At 37.0% G+C, this 22151-nt stretch overlaps 1 long non-coding RNA gene across 1 annotated transcript; it reads left to right on the top strand.

The window, feature by feature from the left end:
• Positions 1–1233: 1233 nt before the first annotated feature.
• LOC117063379 lies at positions 1234–21398 on the top strand. The gene is made up of 4 exons (XR_004428888.1): positions 1234–1322; positions 1506–2036; positions 20006–20136; positions 21131–21398. It is a non-coding gene; the product is annotated as an uncharacterized LOC117063379 (long non-coding RNA).
• Positions 21399–22151: the final 753 nt, after the last annotated feature.

The raw sequence follows: 22151 nt of genomic DNA, 5'->3' as shown, positions 1-22151 counted from the left end.
TCCCACTAGAGATAAGAGCTACTTTACTCCCGTATTTTATTATTGTAGGGATAGATAAGTGGATAGATGATGTCAAGCACTCAAATGATCAGACCTATAAAGGGCTAGACATAGAAAGACATAATTTCCCTGACCTCTCCAACGTGCAGTCTATTCTCACTCTAGAGGATGAAATGCAATGACCCAACTCTAAGAATGAAGGTACACAATGTATTTCAGCGGAGTGGACGTATAGCTATGGCCTATACGTTGGCACTTACTCTATGCCCTGGTGATACTGAATTTGGATATGATACACAACAATATTCAGCTTTTGGAGGGCTGGGGAAGGGTCCATTGCAAAACTGTGTGGAGTTGACCCTTGGAAAAAAAGCAGAATTTACATTTCTGTTTTAAATATTATAAGGTATAGTACTGTTCTAATTGCTCTACATAAATAATTTAATTTAATCTACTCAACTGCTTAGGGTTTTATGTATTATTATTCGTCTCACTTTATAGTTGTGGAATCTGTCTAGGTAACTCGTCTGAAGGCAATGCTTAGCACTGCTTAGCAGCCCAATAGTGGTACCAGCTCAGCATCATGGTTTTATTTATACTTTGTCTCTGTAGACCTTGCTTTATTCCAGGCTTGAGAAGGAGTTCTCCAAGGATTTGGAAGTAACTCCTTTTCCATTGAAGTTGTTTAAAGAACACTTACCTTTTGAGTAAGCCAGAAGGTTTTTTTGAAAATACGAGGAATATTATGCTTTTTTATTTTATAATGCCTACTTGAGCTGCATACCCAAGGCTACCTGTCAATAATCAGTCACTTTTCACAGGTTATTTTTACTACAATCTATGACACAGATGATCACACTGAGCTATTTAGTCTCTTAAACCTCTGCTTTGTACTTGATTACCTAAAACACTATTTATTTCACTTCAGCCCAATAAATACTTACTGAGTGCCTGTTACGTGCCAGGCACAGATGCCAAGATATAACCTGTGATTTAACAGAGTAACATAATATCATGCATTGCTTCAAGAGTGTGTACACTGGGCAAAGGGAGCAAAGAGGCACGTGGCTCACCCTAGAGCAAGAGGAGAAGCTCTCCAGATTTGCTGACCTAGAAGGACAAGTCTTGAAGTAGGAGGGTGGGGAGAACCAGATGAACAAGGGAGGTAAAAACGTGATCTAGGGAGGCATCCGAGGAAGCAAAGGCACGAGTGAGCCTGGTACACTTTTGGGCAGGCAGAAGGAAGGCAGTTAGGCCGTTAGGAAAGCAGTATGGCTGCAGTGAATTCTACAAAGAAGGCTATGGGAAAGACACCTGGAAAGGTAGGGAGGTAAGGATATGAACAAGCTATGCCAAAGAGCTGGACTTTGTCATGGAGCGTGAGTAGGTGCTTTTACATAGGAAAGTCACCTGATAATATTAAAACCTGTGAAACATCACTCTGGTGAAGGTGTGAATGAATTTGAAAGGGGTGTAACATTGTTCTACTTTGGTTTACTCCTCAGTACCCTTGGCTGTGTACATTTGACTAAAGAGAGGACTATAAAATCAAAAACCAATGAAATAGTTTCCAGAACACAGAACTATTAAGCTTAAGAAAAGGACAGAAGGAACTGAAAAGAGAGGAAATGTGTTTTGGAGCATCACATTTCCACCTCAGAAGAAATAGGGAAGGAAGGAGGAGGGTGTTCCCACAGCTCTTCAACCAGGCCAGCTCCTCAGCCTACATCCCCATCTCATCAAGTAAGAGGGATTTTTCAACTGGACCAACCAGATGGTTTAACAGTTCACTCCCACACCATTCAACTACGCAAGGGACATTCACTTAACATACGCAGTCATATAACACCTACTAACATTTTCAAACATTAAACCTTTAAAAAAGAGTCCTAAGAAATAGAAGCATGAAGCATCATCTCTCAAGTATATAGACACGACTTCATGGTGTGGTAATACATGCATATAGAAGCTAGTAAACACCTCTAGGAGATGCAAAAGGAATTAGAACCTCTACAAGGTGCAAGCAAAACCTTGAAGTGAGCCTGTTCTTTACTCAGTACTTTTTTCCTCTTCGACATTGTAGGTGTGTTATCTCTACCATCTGTATTTGTCTACTGCAGTCTCCATTGATGGTGAAAGTGTTTTCACTCTTTGGCATTTCTCATCTAGTGCTAGAACAGTGAGTTGCATGGAGTAGCAGGTTTATAAACATTTGCGAGTAAAAACATCCAACCTAAAACCCAAGGTAAACTCCTGAACCAAATACCCAGAGTAATGTGAATCTTTTTCTATACTCTAGAGTTTATGGCTAGAAACTGCACTGAATGCACTGTATCCTAAACTGGAGTCAGGACGGTGGAAAACTGAGTCCAGTGATGAAAGGAAGAAGCTGTGCAAGTTATGAAAAAAGCTGGTATGGGAAACTTTTTATGTGATGGCTGTATACTTTTTTCTTATTTTTTAAGAGCAGGTAGCTATCTTCTCATATACAATTAATTTACAAATCTCCATTTTTTGATGTACGCCATAAAACTGTCATTTTAATTATTTATTTTCAATTTATTTTCTATTCTACTAATGAAGATTACAATGAAGAGGAAGGGGAAATCAACTTTTTTTTAAAAAAAAGGAAAAATATAAAATTCAGACCTAAATCTGTTTTTCTTCTTCTGATCTGTTTACCCAGCTTCATCTTCATATTACCTGTAGTCCTGTGCTGTAGGGCAGTGTTCAGTTGGTTCTCAAAGTCATCCAATTCAGGAAGCTTTCTAGACACTCAGTACTTCCCCTCAAATATACTCTTTCTGCACACACACACACACACACACACACACACAGATCTTCCTTCTCTAAACGCCCCATGATACTGGATCTATCCTTTGATCACTCTTGTTTACGATGTGATATTGTTGTTGAGTATATCCTGTGTATCAAGCTCTCTGTTATGTATTTTAAGGATTTAAAATGACTTCGTTGTTTGTATATACTTTGTGTAACATCCTTTTCTATGAGAGCATAAAGACAAAATTTGCATCTGATTTTTTAGAACATAATATGCATACACGTTTCAGAAAGCATGCCTCTAATTAAATATTTGATGAGTGCAGAAGAGTGAGTGAGAGTATGAATGTCTTTAAAAGATCATTTGGTTATTACATTAAACCAGATAGTCTCTTGGTAAACTTTAAGTTACATTATGTGGCAAGAATTACAAATTCTCCACTGGCACACATGTTGCAGCATTTACCATCTTCTTTCATCTGATCTCATGTCAAAAGGAGATTTTTGAGCCATCATTCAGCTAATTGTTCATGAAGCACAGACCAAAATATTGTCATAAATGTAGTTAAAATTATCATTTTGTTAACTGCTATATTAAGAAAAAATGGATACAAAATAAATTTTACATGTTTAAAATGTACCACTTAATAGGTTTTGGCATATGTTCACCCCTTAAAACTGATACTGGCTGCCCCTTCCCAAAGCAACCACTGACCTACTTCCTGGCCTTATCTATTACCTTACATTTCCTAGAATTTTGTGTAAATGGAACTATACAGTGTACTTTTTGTTGTTTAACTTAGTTCATTCAGAATGATTTTTTTTGTTGTTTTTCGAGATTCATTCACATAGTTGAGTGTATCAATACTTCCTTCATTTTTGCTGCTTGGTAGTATTTCATCACATGGGTGTGCTACAGTTTTTATATTCAGTCATCTGTTAATGAACATTTGGGTTGTTTCCTAATTTGCACTGTTAAAAATAAAACTGGTATGAATTTGTATGTACAAATATTTGCATGGACATATGCTTTCACTTCCGGTGGGGAAACACCTAGAATGGGAATCAATAAATCCTACGGTAGGTATGTATTTAAAATGTTAAGCAACCATCAAACTATTTTCTAAAGTAACTCCATGGCTTTATCTTCTCACCGGTAGTGTGAAAATTCCGGTTCTCTCAGGATTCTTCACCAAATTTAGTGTGGACAGTGTCTTGAAATGGATTCAAATAGGTGTATAATGCTGTCACATTGTGCACTTCATTTGGACTTTTTCTAATAACTAAGTACATTGAACATCTTTTAATGTGCCTATTGCTATCCACATGTCTTCTTTGATGAAGTGTCTATTCAAATCAGTTACCCATCTTTTAATAGGGTTGTTTGTTATTTTAAGTTTTGAGAATATTTTTTAAAATATTTTGAATGCAAGTTCTTTATTAGACGTTACACATATAGCTTGATGAATACTTTTCCCCAGTCTGTGGCTGGTCTTTTCATTCATGGGACCTTTGGAAGGGCAGTTCAATTTTGATGAATTAGATGAATGACAACATATCAATTTATTCTATTATTTATCTGAGCCTTATCTAAAGTCACAAATAACTTATTTCTGTTTTCTAGAATTTTTGTAGTTTTAGACTTAACTCTTAAATCTTATTTGAGTTAATATTTTACATAAGGCATGGTATGAATTAGAGATGCATTATTTACATATGGATATCCAATTAGTCGAGCACCATTTATTTAAAGGCTAACCTTTTTCCATTTAATCTTCTGTGAAACTTTGTCAAAAATTAATTGCTCGTAAGTGTATAGATCTACTTCTGGAATATCTATTTATTCTCTTGGTCTCATATTTGTCATCATATGATAAGTCTTGAAATCTAATAATGTTAGGTGTACAACTTTGTCTTTTTTATTGAACATATTCTATTTTAGATGCTTTGCATTTCTGTATTTATTTTGGAAACAGTTCACTAATTTCCAAAAAAGACAGCCTAGAGTTTTAATGAGTACATATAGTAGTATTTCTTCCTTTCCAATCTTGGTGATTTTTTTTCTTTTTCTTTCCTGATTTCATTGACTAAAAATTCCAGTAAAATGTTAAATAAAACTGGTGAGAGTTGAATCTGTTTTGCTCCTCACCTTAGTGAAAAAAGTTTCAATCTTTCGCTATTAAGTTTGATGTTAGCTCTAGGCATTTCTCATGCCATTTTTCAGATTGAGATGTGTCTATCTTAACTCTTCTAAGAACACTTATCAGGAAATTCAGTTTATAAATGTGTGTAATTTCAGATTAATTTTCAAACACAAAACCAAACCTTAATTCTTAGAATAAATATCTCCTACTTTTTATATGTCATTATTTTTGTATATTGTTGAATTTGATTTGTTATAATTTTGTTAGAACTTCTTCATTTTTGCTCATGATGAATATTAGTCTATGCTTTATTTTCTATGAATATAATTGTCTGGTTATGATATCAGAGTAAATCCAGGCCACAAAATGTGTTGGGAAGTGGTTCCTCCTTTTAAATTTTCTGGGAAAACTTGGGTAGAGTTGGCATTTTTCCAAAAATATTTGATATACTTCATCAGCGAAATCATCTGGGTCTGGAATTTTGGTGGGGGCAGGTTTTTAACTACAATGTAGAGTACTTCAAGTAATCTAACTCTTCTTGAGTGACTATTGTTGTATTTTCTCAATAAGTGTGTTCATTTTTTGAAGTTGTCATATTTCCTGGCATACAGTTGTTTACAATGTTGTTTTTTATTACCTAATATCTATGGATCTTTAGTAATGCCATTTCCATTCTTTGGAAATTTGGTGCTTTTTTTCACATAATTCTGGCTAGAGATTTATTAATTATTGATTGACTCAAAGATTTATCTTTACTTTTTTGAATTTCTCTGTTGCTTGTATTTTTATGTTATTGATTACTATCGGATATTTACTGTTTTATTTATTCTATATATTTTGCGATTAATTTGGTGATTCTCTTCTAGTTTCTTAAGTTGGAAGGTAAAGTGAGTAATTCGGAGCTCTTTTTCTAATATAGATGTTTAGTATTATATATTCAGCTAAGCACTGCTTCAGTGGTATCCTACTTATTCTGACATGATGCATTTTTATTTTCATTCAGTTCACATATTTTAATATTTCCATTTTGGTTTGTTATTTGACACATGGATTGTTTTGAGGTATGTTATGTAATACCCAAATAATTCAGGAATGTCCATATATCTTTCTGTTATTTATTTCTTATTTAATTTTACTTTCATCACAGAACATATCTTATGTGGTATGAATCATGTTAAATAAATTAAGACCTGTTTTATTGTCCATAATATGGTCTATTTTGGTAAATGTTACATGTGAACTTGAGAATAATGTGAAATCCTATGTTGTTACAAGGAGTATTCTTGGTGTCAAGTAGATTAATTTGATTGATATAGTTGTTCAAGTCTTCTATATTCTTAGTAACTTTCTATTTCTTTTATCAGTTAATAAGGCTGAATGTTAAAATATCAGCACATATTTTAAGAATTGTCTAGTTCTTTTTTTCAGTTCTATCAGTTTTTACTTAATATATTTCTATTTCTTTATTGTGGCAGAAAACACATAAAATTTACCATCTTAACCATTTTCAAAGTGTACAGTTAAGTAATGTTAAGTATATTCTCATTGTGGTGAGACACATCTCCATACATTTTCATCTTGCAAATTTCAGTTTATACCTATTAAGCAGCCCTCGTTCTACTCTGCCCACAGCCTCTGGTAACCACCATTCCACATTCTGTTTCTGTAACTTGGACTTTTTTAATACTATGTACATTGGATCACACAATATTTGTCATCTTGTGACTAGCATATTTCACTTTACATAATGTCCCGATGGTTTCTCAACGTTGTAGCAAAGGATTTTGTCCTTTTTAAGGCTGAATGATATTCTGCTTTATGTATCCATCACAGACTTTGTGGTTATTACACATCTTGGCTATTTCAAATAGTGCTGCTAAGAACATGGATGTAAAAATATCTCTTCAGGTCCCTGTTCTCAATCATTTTGGATAAGTACCCAAAGATGAGATTGCTGGATCATATGCTAGTTCTCTTTTTAATTATTTAAGGAAACTCTATGCTGTTTTTCATGATGATTGCATCATTACACAATTCTGCCAGGAGTGCAAGAGAATTCCAATTTCTCCACAGCCTCACCAAGATTCATTTTCTGTGATTTTTGTTGTGGTTGTTTGTTTGTTTTGTTGTTGATGTTGTTTTACATAGTAGCCATCCTAATGGGCATGTCGTGATATCTTGTTGATATCTTGTTGATTTACTTTTCTCAGTGATTAGTGCTGTTGAGTACTTTTTATATGTTTGCTAGCTATTAATATATCATCTTTGTAGCAATGTCTATTCAAGTTTTTTGGCAATTTGTAATGAGTGTTTTATTATTTTCTGTTGTTGCATTGTATTTCTTTATATATTCCAGACATTAATTTTTCATCAAATATATGACTTGCAAATATTTTCCCCCATTCCGTAGACTGTCTTTCCATTCTGCTTATTGAGTCCTTTAGTTACAAAAACTTTCAGTTTGATGTCATCCCATTTGTTTGTTTTTAATTTTTGTCGTATGCATTTTAGTGTCATAGACATGAAATTATTGCCAAGTCCAATGTCATGAAGGTTTCCCTTATATTTTCATCTAGAAATTTTATAGTTTTGGGTCTTATACTTAGGGCTTTAATCCACTTTGAGCTTATTTTGGTGTATGGTGAAAGATAAAGTTCCAACTTCACTCTTTTCCATGTGAATATCTAGTTTTCCAGCATCACTTGTTGAAGACACTACCCTTTCCACATTCAGTAGTCTTGGCAATTTTATCAAATATAATTTAATCATATAAGTGAAGGTATATTCCTAGGCTCTCTCATCTTTTCCATTGTTTCATTTGTTTGTCTTTGTGCCAGTAACACATTACTTTAATTACTGCAGCTAAGTAATAGGCATTGAAATTAGGATGTGTGATTCTTTTGAATTCCTCCATATTCAAAATATGCCTGTTGTTTCATTCCTAATTAAATGGTCTATTATATAGATAATACTGTGACTGCAGCTATGATTTTTTCCAATTGTTTAAGTATTTCACTAATCTCTTGATTAGGTCATGAATCTGCATCCCATTTTGGATGAGAATATTTGCAACTTTGAAGGTGATTTTAAGGACAGCAGCAGAATAATGGCAGGTATCCGAAATTCATTTTTGTGCTTTGCTAAGGACCCATGGGATGCCATTTGCAGATAAGAAAACTAAAGAATAGCTTTATCTTCCAGCTCTTCATGGGAAAAAAATGGCAACAATAAAATTAGCAACTCCTGCCAAATAAATGGACATAAAAAAGAAATCATAGACTGCTGGCAATGGTGGGGAAAAAGTTATAAAAAATTGTCTCTGCACCATCTTCCTTTTGTCCTCTAAAACATTCACATTAGCAAAAGTATATAACAGCCGATGAAGAAATACTGATAATTTGTCTTCTTCAGTATATCAAAAACATTTCAAGATCTAGAAATTTGAAATTGTTGACAAATATTTATCTGTTTATTCACAAATTTGAAATCAACCTCAGGAATGCTCACTCTGATTGATATACTTAGGTCATAAATTTTTAAGACCACAGATTTCCAGGGATTTTTTGGAAAATCACCCAATAAAAGAGTGTCTCCTTGCAGGGGACTAGCTTCAATAGTTTGGCTTCTTTTTGCTTCTTCATAATGAATTGGGAGACAAAGGTGGGAAAGTTTTTTTTTTAGTGAGTTAATTTTTTAAAGGCCAAAATTTTGTTCTTTGCTTATGTTAGAATTAAACATTGTGAGACCTTGCATACTTTCTCTTTTAAAGACAATTTTACTGCATGTAATTTTTCTGGGAACGACTCTCAGAGTTGTTGTCTGAAGGTACCTTGATGTTTGGATATTGGTTTGCTTGAGTGAACAACAAAAGGAATCATGTAAGAGATGTTATTATAAACAAATAAAAAGCTATTATTAACATTTCAATGAAACCAAGTAGTCTGAAAACTTCCATAGACGACTGTGATAGTTAGTGGGATGTCCTCACTGTTTTGCATTAGGAAATGTTATGTAGTCTTTAATTTACTGAATATAACTATTGCCTTAGTTCTAACGAACAGTTATAAATAAGTGAATGAAAAAGGAACAATTCTGTATACAATTCTAGTGATTATTGCTCTACATAACAATTCTAGTTATTATTGCTTTTTTTTTTTGAGATGGAGTCTCGCTGTGTCACCCAGGCTGGAGGGCAGTGGCGCGATCTCGGCTCACTGCAATCTCTGCCTCCCCGGTTCACACTATTCTCCTGCCTCAGCCTCCCGAGTAGCTGGGTCTACAGGCGCCCGCCACCACGCCTGGCTAATTTTTTGTATTTTTAGTAGAGACAGGGTTTCACCATGTTAGCCAGGATGGTCTCGATCTCCTGACCTCGTGATCCACCCGCCACGGCCTCCCAAAGTGCTGGAATTACAAGCGTGAGCCACTGCACCCAGCCTATTACTGCTTATTCTATATAACAATTCTAGTTATTATTTCTTATGGTCTAACATGAAAGTCAGCAGCATAAACACAAGACAAAAATCCCATGTTAACAAACCAAATACATTTAAAAGATTGTTGTTACATATCAGCAGAGGAACAAAGGCCAATGGCAGATGGGGAGAAAAGCTAATGAGATTCCACGAGCTAAAACCACCATGACAAATGGAAATAAATAGTACTAAGTGATTCACGTGTTTATTTCACCAATTTCATTTGCAAGAGAATAAGTAGAAAAGTAAGATCCAACTGTTGTCTTCCACAAAAAGAAAGAGCCTTGATGCTTATTTCCCAAACTTATTCAACAGAATGTTACCGTTCAAAGTCATTATGGAAAGTACCCTTTTTCACAGTTCTCAGGCCACTGTTATACTTTTCAGCAACACCTAAAGCAATTGGCAGGCACTTGCTTGTACAATGTTCAGACTCCACTAGTATAGTAAGCAAAAGCTCTGCATATGTATTTCATTTGCTTTACAAGTGACGTCAGGGAACAAACACATGGCTTATCTAGGCTGGATGGTTGGGGGAAATGACAATTTGATCTTGGTTCGAGGTTGCATTTACTTAGGTTTACTACTGAACTACAACTAAAAGAAGCAAAGGATATATGTTAGGTGAGCACAAAGAACAGATGTTGCATCCTAGTTCACTTCCTGCTGGAGGAGTGCCTGAGGCTCCCAGTCAATGCACCCTGCAGGCAGAGAAGAATATATTAAGTTAGGATCAGAGCTGCGCACCTATTTGGCTTCTATGTATCAGCTCTAAGTTTCCATCCGCACCATATACACAAACTCTTGACTTTCCAGTTACATATTTAATTTGTCTGTAAAGAAATATTGAATAAATATTCAGTTTTTTCTACAAGTCTAGACCAGAACAGGTGTTCTGTTTCCGATTACAAGTTGTAATTCCGCAAAGAATTTCAAATATATGAAGAGGAAGTCAGCTAGCATTCCATGCAATATCTTCATTAAAACGCATCACAGTTTAGCTCCTATGACAGTCTTTGTGCAACAACTTGCAGTGAAACATAGTATTGTTAAAGAAACAGTATGTTTAACGTACTATGACTTAATACAGCTCAGCATTCTGTTTTCATCTTTACTTATTTGCTTCAATTTGTTCTTTTTCCTACTTAAACAACGGAAATGTAGTGATTATACTCTTTTTGAGGATTAAGTTTCTAAACTTACATTCTAGACTTCAAGATTCATTGTATCGTACAGCAGACTTAAAGTTATGTAATTAAATAACTGTTTTGATTTGTTTTGTTTTTAGCACTTAAATCTTTTATGTGTATGTGTGGTAGGATGTGCATACAGTGTGAACGTGTGTGTGTGTGCGTGTGTTGAGTTGGAAAGTAGTAAATATCTCTTTTTGCTAAAAGTGTGCTGTAAACACATTACTCCAATTACATTTGGTTTTAGTTACTTGGTCTCTAGCTAAGTATGGTTCCCTATTTAAGAAAGATACAAATCAAGTTAATTGTGATCGCTCTTATGCTCCATAAACAATCTGAGTGTTTGGAAGCATTGGAGGCACAGCCTTAACAGGCTACCACCAAAGATTAGCCAAAATAAACATTGTGCATGCAAAAAGTCCCAACAGGAGGACAAAGGAAGGAGGAAACACTGCAGAACTCTCGTTTCACACACTGCCTTTCACTGGATTGTTTCTGAGCAAGATACTGTCATGTTGGCCAGATACTAATTGGGTAGAAAAACAGAATTGTAATATAATATATTTTATCCAAAAAAATGTAGAATATTTTTCATGTTTTTACATGCAACATAACTTCCTAACTGCAGGATTTTTTTTTCTGAAAAGAATTTCACATTAATTAACAAGGCAGCAGTCTCTATGGGGTCATAGATAGCAAAACCAAATCATAACCAAATCACAACCCCCAGCCACTCCTAGCTCCCACTCTCAACTCCAGACCATGGAACTGTGGGTGACAGCATGACAGAGGAGTCATTCATTACAAGCTGGCATGACAAGATTCAAAACAAATGTTTGGACAACCACATTTCATTTCTCAGGAAATTGGCCAGGGGGTTGTAGAGGAAATGGAGCACTTGGCAATGGAAGGAAGCTGGATGTCTGCTTCCATGGTGGGGCTGCTTCTGTTTCACAGGCTTCTACTAAACCTAGAGAGAAGGTGCATGATTCCCTACTTCTCATTCCCGCTTTCTGACACTGTCCCCTCCATGAAAACCCTGCTGTGAATATCACACATCTTCTTCCTCCTGCTCCTTATTGCTGTTCATTTACCAGCTATCAGATCCCATTCTGTGTTGCTATTATTCTTAGTAATCTGAATTCTTGCGTAGATGATCCTTTCAACAGCCAGGCCTCTCAGTTCCTGGGAATCCTCTCCTTTCATAAGATTGTCCTCACTCAACTCAGCCACGGATCCCATGGTCATTTCCTAGTTGTGGTCATGACCAAGGACCAGGTATCCTTCTCTCCAAACACCATCTTCCTAGTTCACTCCCTCTAGAATCCTTTGACCTCACAGGAACCCACAACCCTTTAATCCTACCATACCTTTACTCTCTCTTTTGCCAATTCACTTTTCCCTTCACGCAGAATAATTTCCATGGCCCCTAAGCACAGTTACTACCTGGTGTATACCCCAAATGTTTATCCTCCCCTCGCTTCATCGTGGTTGCTTGGAAAAAAATACATCACGGGCTGAGTATAACCAACTTTCTGCCTCTTCCATACCTACATTTGTACAACCTTTTATGGAACTAATCAGAGCTGGAGAAATACGCACATCCATGCTGGCAGGTCCAACTTTAAGTTCATGATCACTAACCCCAAAAGGGCTCCTAATACCTCCTGGCAACTACACGCATAACATATTTCCTGTTCACTCTCCTCTTTCACATTTCTCTTTCACACCTTTCCTCTCCTCCAACTTCCAACACCTCCTCCTCCATTCTCACACCAAACTGGTTTCTTGATTTTTTTATTCAGATAGAAAATAGAAGCCAGTCAGAAAATTCCTACAGACTCCCTCAACGGACTGAATATGGGTCTGTGCATTCCGTCTTCTCTTCTTTTGCTGTGGGTGGCTCAGTCATGCTCCTCTCTGGGGCCCAGCCCGTAAAGTGCATTAGACTCTGTCTTATTCAACCACTTATGAATATCATTCAATTAAGTTTTCCCATTTTTCCTCTGCATTCACACGTTTTTCTTCACTAATAAGTCATTCCCTTCAGTGTATAAACATGTTCTTGTTTCTTTCATCTTAAAAAAATAATGTTAACCCACATCCTTCTCCAGCTGATGTCCTCCCCCACTCTCAAACAGAATAATCCCCAAGAAATAGTTACTTGTACTTGTTTTTTTCCCTACAACTCTTCTCTTAGATTTATTCTAATAAAATCAACCTCTACTCTGGGATCGAATCTATTACTATGAATGCACTCAACAACCCCTACGTTTCTAACACCTAAAATCAAAATCCACATCCATGTTTCATCTTTCTGTGCTGTAGAAGTATTGTACATAGATGCAAATTTTTATGGAAGATGAATGGTCTGGAGGTAGCAACGAGGAAGAAAAATAGAATACCGACCCCATTTCTTTCTCCTTCCAATACATTTTTCACTTGCCACTCAAGACACCAGCTTTCCTGGATTGTCCTCATACTTTCTGGCTGATCCTTCTCAGTTTATTTCCCTCTTTTTGTCTTTATCCTTATGACATGGGGCCACCAAAGGCTCGGTTCTTGAGCCTCTTCTTGTTTCTGCCTGCACTCATTCTAATGCTAATTCCATTCTGTCTTGTAGCTTTTAATGACTTTCATATTTACATTCTGAAATGTATGTTTCCATCCCCACCTGTTCGCTTGAATTTCAGACTCATATGTTAGGTATCAACATTCCATTTACTCAAAGGTTTATTCTCAAGGCTAGCTAGTTCTTTGGTCAGATCCTCAGATGTTGAGATTTCACCTCTTCTTTCGCCTCTGTAGTTTGGCGCTTGCATGTGTGTTTGTACATCACAACGGTAACGGGGTTTGATTCGATGTGTAAAATGACCTCAGGTTTCTGCTAAAGTGTAACTGCTCTATTCTGTCTTGGACAGGTGGTCTCTAGTATGTGTTTGGAATGATAGAAAAAGGGCATTGAGGGTGAGTGTGGTATTCCTGTGATACAAGCACATTTTTTTCTGTTTTTACCTCTGCTGTTTTTAAAACAGATTTCTGATGGTTCTATCATTTTTTTCTAATTCACTGGTGACAACACACCCTGTTATCAACTATTTTACTACTATTATCACCCAGTTAAAATAGACACTGACAATAGCCTCTTCCCTATCGAGAGTCATAGGTGTTGTGCATAGGGCCATTCAGAGTGGACAGTCCAGGAAAGGGGAAAGACTAGTTGAGAAAGCTCCCCACTGGCCTCTGCAACTCGTCCTGGATGCCTCTTCCACGATTCTTCAAGGCCTTCAGCATTTCTCACTCCCTGTCCTTCCCTTGTTCGTAGTGCCCCCACCTCTGCCAGTGGCCCCTTCCCACACTAGTCTCACCCATGGCTATACTCACAGCTGCCTTGACCCTTATCTCTCTAGTGGATGAGCTTGGCCAAACATCACCTTGGCTAGACCAGAGCAGGTAAATATGGCTACAAGAAAATACCCAATCATTCTGACAAATTACCTTTGAGATTTCTGGTTGGACAAATAGAAGTGCACCTTTGGCTCTGTCCAGCAATCTTACCCTTAATTTGGTCTTTCTCTCACTAACAAACAATAAATTTCTCAACTTTGTCTCTCTTCTCCAGTCTCTATCATCTTTTCTTCCTCTCACTCTCAGCTGATGGCTTAGCTTCTTATTTCACTGAGAAAGTGGAAGCATTCAGAAGAAATCTAGGGAATTACCTTCCATCAAGGCTGCCAAGCTCCTTGTGTCTGAACCTGTCTTCCTATCCAATACTGTATGAGAAATGGCTTTCATCTTCTTGTGCCTATTTAAGGCCTTTGCATTTGACATTTTCACTTACTCCACTAATTCATCAAGTATTATTTCTCTTTGGTATGATTTTTATATCCTCATAAATATGTTGTAATACCTTTCATTGTAAGAACTACAACATCAGCAAAACCTTCCCTGATTATAAACCCTCTCCTATGATTTCACAACACATTTCAAAAGAGTTGTCTATACCTGCTGTATCCACTTCAGTCTGCTCTTTCATGGTGGTAATGCCTGCGTTTGCCTCTTTTGAAACATACCTGCCCCAGAACAACAGGCAGCTCATTCTATCACTACTTCATCCAGCTCTCTGCTCAAATGCTATTTTTTAAGAGGAACGTCTTCAGTTGGCTTTTTAATTAGAGGGTTACCTTCCCTCAGGGAACTCTCTATCTGCCTATCTTGTTTTATTTTTCTTCTGACAACTTCTACTTCCTAAAGTCACACACACACACACACACACACATACACACACAATCACATTATATGCTGGCTATTACCTATCTCCCCAGTAAAACAAAAAAAACTTGAGGGCCAGCAACCTTATCACGTCGAAGCTTAGCTTCCTAGATGTGCCTGTCAGAATTGTCCCTCAATGAATATGTTAAGTGAATGAATGAATCAGAAATCACATTTACTTATTTGATACACTGGGAATATGCCAACAATTCCATTCAAAATAAAATTAGGATGTTGGAACCCAAAATTTGGAAAAATTTGTACCACTTGGTCAATCCCATTTCCACTCTCTTTACACTAATATCCTTTGGTCTTAGCCACCAGGAGTTCCAGTTTTTTGGCTTTAAATCCATATAAAATTTAGCACTATATAATCAAGTTCAGTACAAGAAAAAGAAAGCTGAACTGAAAATTATATCTAAAACTTAGCCATATATAGCCAAGTTCATTATAGGAAAAAGAAAGCTGAACTGAAAAGCTGAGTGTTTCCAGGACACTGCTAGGGCAGCACCAATAATCTCTATTTGGAAGAACTCTGGAAAGTGAAGAATTAATTGTTCAGGAATCTGGGAGAACATTAACCATTTTCCATGAGTCGTGACTCAAGGTTATCTCCCATGCCCTGCACTGGAGGAGCAGTGGTCAAGAGAGACCCAGAAACAGTGTTTAAAGATGGGTTTGTCTTCCACCATGGGAATTCTGGCAAGCCATCATTTCAGACACTGTTTCTGTAAAATGGGATCGTAGATCGTGTGGTGAATAGAAGCCAGGGGGCCCTCATGCTTACGTCCTTTCCTCTTGAACGCAAGCGAGACGGCTGACTTCCTCGTTCTTCACGGATGTCGCTCCAGTGGTTAGGCTTTGCGTTGTACTGTGTAAGCTCCATCTTGGTAGGCAGAAGAGAGACCCTCCTCGCTGGCCTCATGACGTGAGCAGCCATGTTGGGAGCATCCCCACGCCAAGGCCCGTATCCCGTCAACAAACAGCAACAGCTGAGGCTCTGAGTCATGCAGCTGCAAGCTGATTCTGCCCCAAACCTGAATGAGATTGAAAGTGGATTCTTGCATAGCTGAGAACACAGCCCAGCTGACACCTGATTCGCCCCCATAAGGAATCTGTGGATCCCCGGCTCACAGAAACCATATCATGATGTGGAAAAAATAGTAACAAGGCCGTGTTCCGTTTCTTGTTAAGATTTGATACTTGTGTTTCACTACATTAAGAGAGGTCAATAAACAAAAAGTATTTTTTCTTCCCTGACTCCCAAAACTCATAGTATCGTTTGGTCCTATAGAAGACTTTGTTTTAAACACTTCTTATATTGAAAATGAACTATTTGCCTATACATAAATAGCATGACCATCTTTGCTGCTCTATGGGGACTCAGACATTATCTGATTTTTCTGCAACCGCCTTGTACTTGTGCTCAGTGGTTTCCCAGTGGATGTCTGTAAATTGGAGGAAGGCAAGTCTTGAACCCTCTCAAATGCACATGGGGTGAACTCAACCTCCTTTCTAATTCTCTTCCCAATCCTCTATAAATCCTATGGAGGAATTTTGTTAATCATCACTTCTATTTTTGGTCTATGAAAGTGTGCTCAGCACATGTACTGGTGTACAGGATGGAAATGATTCACTTGGAATAAAGACCACCCCGTAGATAACACACATAGAAAAGACTGGAAGCTATGGCTGTGCTCATGTCCCAGAGCCTCTCAATCTGTGATGGTTCCTCGGGAAGCTCTAAACACACAGTTACAGAATTGTGCAAAGCCTCTTACTTGATAAGGTCTTCTGGAAATACTACATGGTCAAGAGCAGTCTACACACAGCTTTACACTTAAAATCTGTTCCATCCCGCCACCACCAACGGGTATCACCTTTGATGACTGTGAGTTGCATATGTTTGTATGTTGTTACAGAAAATCTAATTAACCCTAAAAACAGTTAAAGATACCAAGAGTTTATTTTATTCTCCTTAAGTGTCCAAATAAATAAGTGGAGAAGGCATTGTCTGTGATGACCCTCAGTCAAGAAAATGTCGTGAGAGCCTTTTCAAAGCAGCTTAGTTTCTGCTCTGTTTTGTTTTGTTTTTCTCACTTCACCCTCCTCCACCAAGGGGGAGAGTGGAACATTTATGCTTATCCCTTCCTTAACCTTTGTGATACAGGAACATTTCGGATGGATAGGCAGGAAATTCATTCGCTTTGTTAGCAAAAGTTATGCACAAGGAATGATTTGTAAAATTGAATAAAGGAATCAATGAGTGTTCTTTGCTTTTAGGAAGGCTAACAACATACCATCTCAGAAATGGGGGGAAATGACTCTCCCACGCGTTTTGAAGGAAGTCAAACCCCTTTGATGGGAAGACTTAGGCTTGATGAACCATTAGTGCTATCTACTTTCAGGGATATTGGACGTATTGGCACATTTTCCAGTTTATTAAAAGAATCCATTTAACCTTTCTGACAAAAGCAGGACTAAATCATCTGTGTTTTACACGAGAGTACCCAATGATTGCCTCCATGTGAAGACTTCTGAACCCTGGTGTTGCCATGGTAATGACTGAGTCTCAGAATTAGTTCACTTCAAATCATCCAAATGTTCCTGTTTTAAAATGTCACCACTAGTAAACCCACTTTGCTTTTAAAATGTGTGTAGTGGAAATTCAGGGAAATAGCAAACCCTTTATTTGCCTCTGATATAGCAGTCCTAAAAGTACATATATATTTATGGATCTAATATATATATAATATATTAGATATATGGATCATATATATATAATATATTAGATATATGGATTATATATATATAATGATTTCCCAAGTTCATTTACTCTGAAGGCAAAATGGGTCAGTATACATTTGAAGTACAGTGAAGTTATATAATATTATTACATTTATTACTTTCTGTGTCTGCTCTTTTCTGCATTTTCATGATGCTTAATTACAAACACAAAAGAAAACTAAGGTAAATAAATTTAGTTTCCATATCTACTGCTTATAAACCTCTTTAATAACACTAAACTCCCAGCAGAATGAGGATCATTTCATCTTCCTAAGGATATAATAGCTATATTCCCCAGAGTTGCTGAGAATAATTTTATAAAACATCATAATGTAGAAAGTATTTTAATGTGTTGAAAATATGACACAGGAAGAACTTCAGCCATATGTGCAATTCATGCAAATAAATCATGTCATTTCTGGCTGTTTAAAAGCCTGTTCAAAAGCTTTTTTCTCTTACCTTATTGCATCTTTGGAAATAAAAAGAAAAATAAACTCATTGGCCAAAATGTGCTAATATGCAATCAACTTAAAAGATGAAATATTTTTGCATCACTATATATCTAAAGTGGATTATTGATGGCAAAAAGATCTTTTTTCAGTTTGACAAAAATGACCAATTATAATCTTGTACTTTAAATGAAACTTCTTTAAAATAAAAAGACTTCAAAGATATTTATCCAAATCAACCTGATCACTTTTTAAGAGTGAATATACCTTGGAAGAAGTGTCCTCCCTTTAGTAGCTCGCAATGGATTACATCCTCTATAAAGCAGTCTGGGGTGAGTGAAAGAGGGGGGTGGAATTTAGTAATTTCATTTGATGTAATTGTTGAATCATACTTAGGAACCTAATAAGGCTTTGTTATTTAGAAAAACCAGAAACAGTAACTCAGTGTGATTTTTGTTAAGCTCCTAATGCTTTTCCACGAAAGATTATTTTGAATTCTTAAGGTGGTAGAATAGGAAATTATCCTATTCGATGTATACAGACATTTTTGTCAGGACAAAAGGAAAACCCTCTGCTCAGATAATGGCAGCTTATCAAGAATCCTGACAAAAGGCTTGGTTTCTCCCTTCAGTGGGCCACCCACTGCTGTCTGGGTAGGAAATTTCCTGGCATGGACAATTTGAAGGTGTCTGAAAGACTGTCTATACTCAGCTCAGTGAGTGAAAGGAGAAAACCTGGGATGAGCAAATACTCTGGATGATGATACCAAGGTTGATTTGTTCCATCCACGTGACCAGGTGGAGTGCATATGTGCTATGTTGTCGTAGACTCCAAACATCTAAATTGTCCAGACCAGACCAATCTGGATATTTGGTCAAAGGAAAGGTCATGGAAAAATTTTTCAGAGTTTTTCCTTTGTGCAATTTTATAATTTTGTATTATCTAATGTTTTAGCTTGAAAATATGAAAGACAGGCATCCAATTGATGGAAGAAGAGAAGAGACTTTTCCTTTTAGATGAAAGTGTCTGAACTATTAGGCTTATTATGCTTGTAAGTGCTTTAGATATTTTCGTGTATTTGATTCTCACAAGAATTTGACAGCCGAGGAAGTGGAGGAACTAGAGGTCAATAATTAGCCCGCTGACACATCTAAGTTGCACAGGCAGTATGAACACAGCATTCCAACTATGGTGACAATGTTTTTAGCAACTCCATTGTATTTCCATTTCATGGTCAAATACCTTCATTGAATTATTTAAAATTTCATTTGATTAAGTAGGTCTGGCATTATTCAGATCCAAATGTCAACCAGTTCAGCAAGCCATCTCAAAATATAGTAATTGGGTATTAAGAAATTATCTAGGCATTCCCTAAATTTATTGACATATTCAAAGAGCATTGAAAATTATATGTCAGATATTCTGCCCAATCAGAGGCTAACATCTGCCACAAGACAAATGTGGTGCCTGTCCCCGTGGAGCTCATATTCAAATGGAGAAAATGTCAACACATATCCCACATAGGGTGAACACTTCAAAAGGAGAAGCACAGGTTGGTGTGATTAGAAATGGCAGGTGTTTATGAAGGAGGTGCCAGTGCAGCAAGAAAAGGCCTGTATCAAAGGACAGTGTTGATGCTGAGATTTGAAGGGCAGGCAGCAATGGAACAGTTGATGGTGTGGAGAGTGAGCCACACTCCAGGACAGGAAGACCAACGCGACTGAGTGAGCAGAGCAAAGAGGGACCCAGGCTGTTCAGGAGGCACGGCTCAGTTACTCAGGGCCCCACAGTCAAGTTGAAGATTGGAGACTTCATTGGGTAGGCAACAGGAAGCCACTTAAGGCTTAAGTCTCTAAGGACCATGCCCCAATACAGGTTTAAAAATATTTCTCTGGTTATGGTTTTAGGTGAGAAGATCGAATTTGGACACCATTGAGGAGACTACTGCAGTCATCCAAGCTCAAGATGGTTGAGAATAACCAATGGGGATAGATTTAAGAGACACTTAGAGTCTGCAGCCAACAGGGCTGAATGAGCAGTAAGTAGGAGCACAGCTGAATGACGTGGTGGAGGTAAAGAGAGGAGTCATTAACAGCTTCCCTGTTCCTGGCCTTAACATGTTACTAGGTACCTGTCGGATTTCTATAACTCAAAACGTGATGCAGCCCATACTACTTTTAGAACTGCTTCCTTTGTTTCTGCATCTGATGGACTAAGAGAAACGTTTTCAATTTTTGTCAGAATACCTTCATAACACACACACATACAATTAAAATAGCCTTTACAGTTTTTATATTCCTGCATTTATATTTACACTTAACATTGAGAAGAGCCCACACCTAACGTACATTGTACCAATTGTACTGTTCTGCATGCCCCATCAGGAAAGCAACTCTGGAAAAAGTGTGGGTGTTTACAGTTTCCTGGTTATTTAAATTGACTGCAAAAGGTGACATGTTCTTCAATATTATTGAATAGTGTTGCTGAGACTTTCTTGAATGTTACTGACTTCCTTAATAACATCCCTAAACAACTGAGATTATGCTATTCTAAATAATGGTTGATGTGATGAAAACGTCAGTCCATCAGTCACACAGACAAAACCCAAGATGATGTTTTGATTGCCATTGAGACAAAGTTATTCCTGCAACAATAAGAATGGCCAACGCTCATGGCGTGTCTTCTACCTGCCAGGTACCAACTGAGAGCTTCACACATATTGACTCACTCAATCCTGCAAACAATACTACCAAAGATGGTAATATTTATGTCTTCACTTTGGGGATGAGCAAAGTGAAGACATAGAAATTGAATATCCTGCCCAAAGTCAAATGCTAGAGAAGTGGTGGAGACAGAATGGAAAGCTGTTAGGCTGCCTGGAGTGAACATCATCAGAAAAATGCAAGGCCTCTTTTTATGGAGAGTTATTCTTCTGCCCCAAAGATGGAAAGCTATATTTCTGATTGTATATGTGAATAAGCAAATTTTAAAATAATCACATTTAATGCACATACACTGTGTCTTTTCCCTAGGAAAGTTATGATTCAGAAGATCATATAAAATTGAACAGCTGCCACTACTGGCAGTAAGTCTACTGCCATTTGGTAGGTAACCTTCTTATCACACAGAAAAATATCAGTACACACAAATAGACCACAAAGAAAATGAGACTATCAGCAAAGAAGATAAAGAAGTTCACACAAAGCACCTTTTTAAAAACGGATGGCTGTCTGGCAAAAATAAATTTCCTGTGGACAAGACCAAGAGCAAGGCAAGAGGAAAATAAACATGTTTAAACTATTGGAGAGTCCATAATTTAAATATAAACTCTTCTGTTGAGTGGTAGTGTGCACCAAATCAGTTCCAGGGATGGCGGTAAATGTTACGCTGCATTTTAGGAGGTATGGGAGAGGAAGCTGGGGCAAGAGGAACTAATGCATGATTAATGCTGGATATTTGGGATTGCCTAGAGCAAAGGAGGTTGGGGGCTGCAGAAAACTAGATCTTTGAAGATTTAATAGATTCCTCATTCTCTGTCAGTCAGCCCTCATAGATTTGTCCCGTGTTAGCTCTGTTTTTCTACAGGTTTAGTATTTTTAGTAATGGCTTTTACATTTTAAAAAATCAGGTTGGACTTAAGCTCATGGACAATAAAACTTCAGGGTTAGAGATACTGTTTTTAGTCAGCAACTAGATGAAGATCTGCAATGAATGAGAATTTGGAAATTGATGTTTTTATAGTGACACAAGCTGCATCACTATGAGATGTTCTGAGAGAGGAAATATTTGAAATTGTTAACATTTGCATTTAAAATTGGAATTGAGAAATGGGCAAATGAAGACATAGCTCAATGGTCAAATTACATGTTACTTGGTTTTCTAGATGCAAGATTCTAGTTAAATTAGAAGGGTGGAAAAGTGTTATTAATTATTTTTTCTTCATAGGAATGTAAAATCAACTGTAAAAAATTAATGAAGGAGACCCAGGGATTAGCATTACAGCAAATTCAGTGATTTTTGCAATCCACGCCTTTACAAAGAATGTGTGATTAC

This window comes from Trachypithecus francoisi, unplaced genomic scaffold, assembly GCF_009764315.1.
Source record: "Trachypithecus francoisi isolate TF-2019V2 unplaced genomic scaffold, Tfra_2.0 Lachesis_group18, whole genome shotgun sequence".
NCBI classification, from domain to species: Eukaryota; Metazoa; Chordata; class Mammalia; order Primates; family Cercopithecidae; genus Trachypithecus; species Trachypithecus francoisi.
This window is presented reverse-complemented; position numbering and strand designations above follow the sequence as displayed.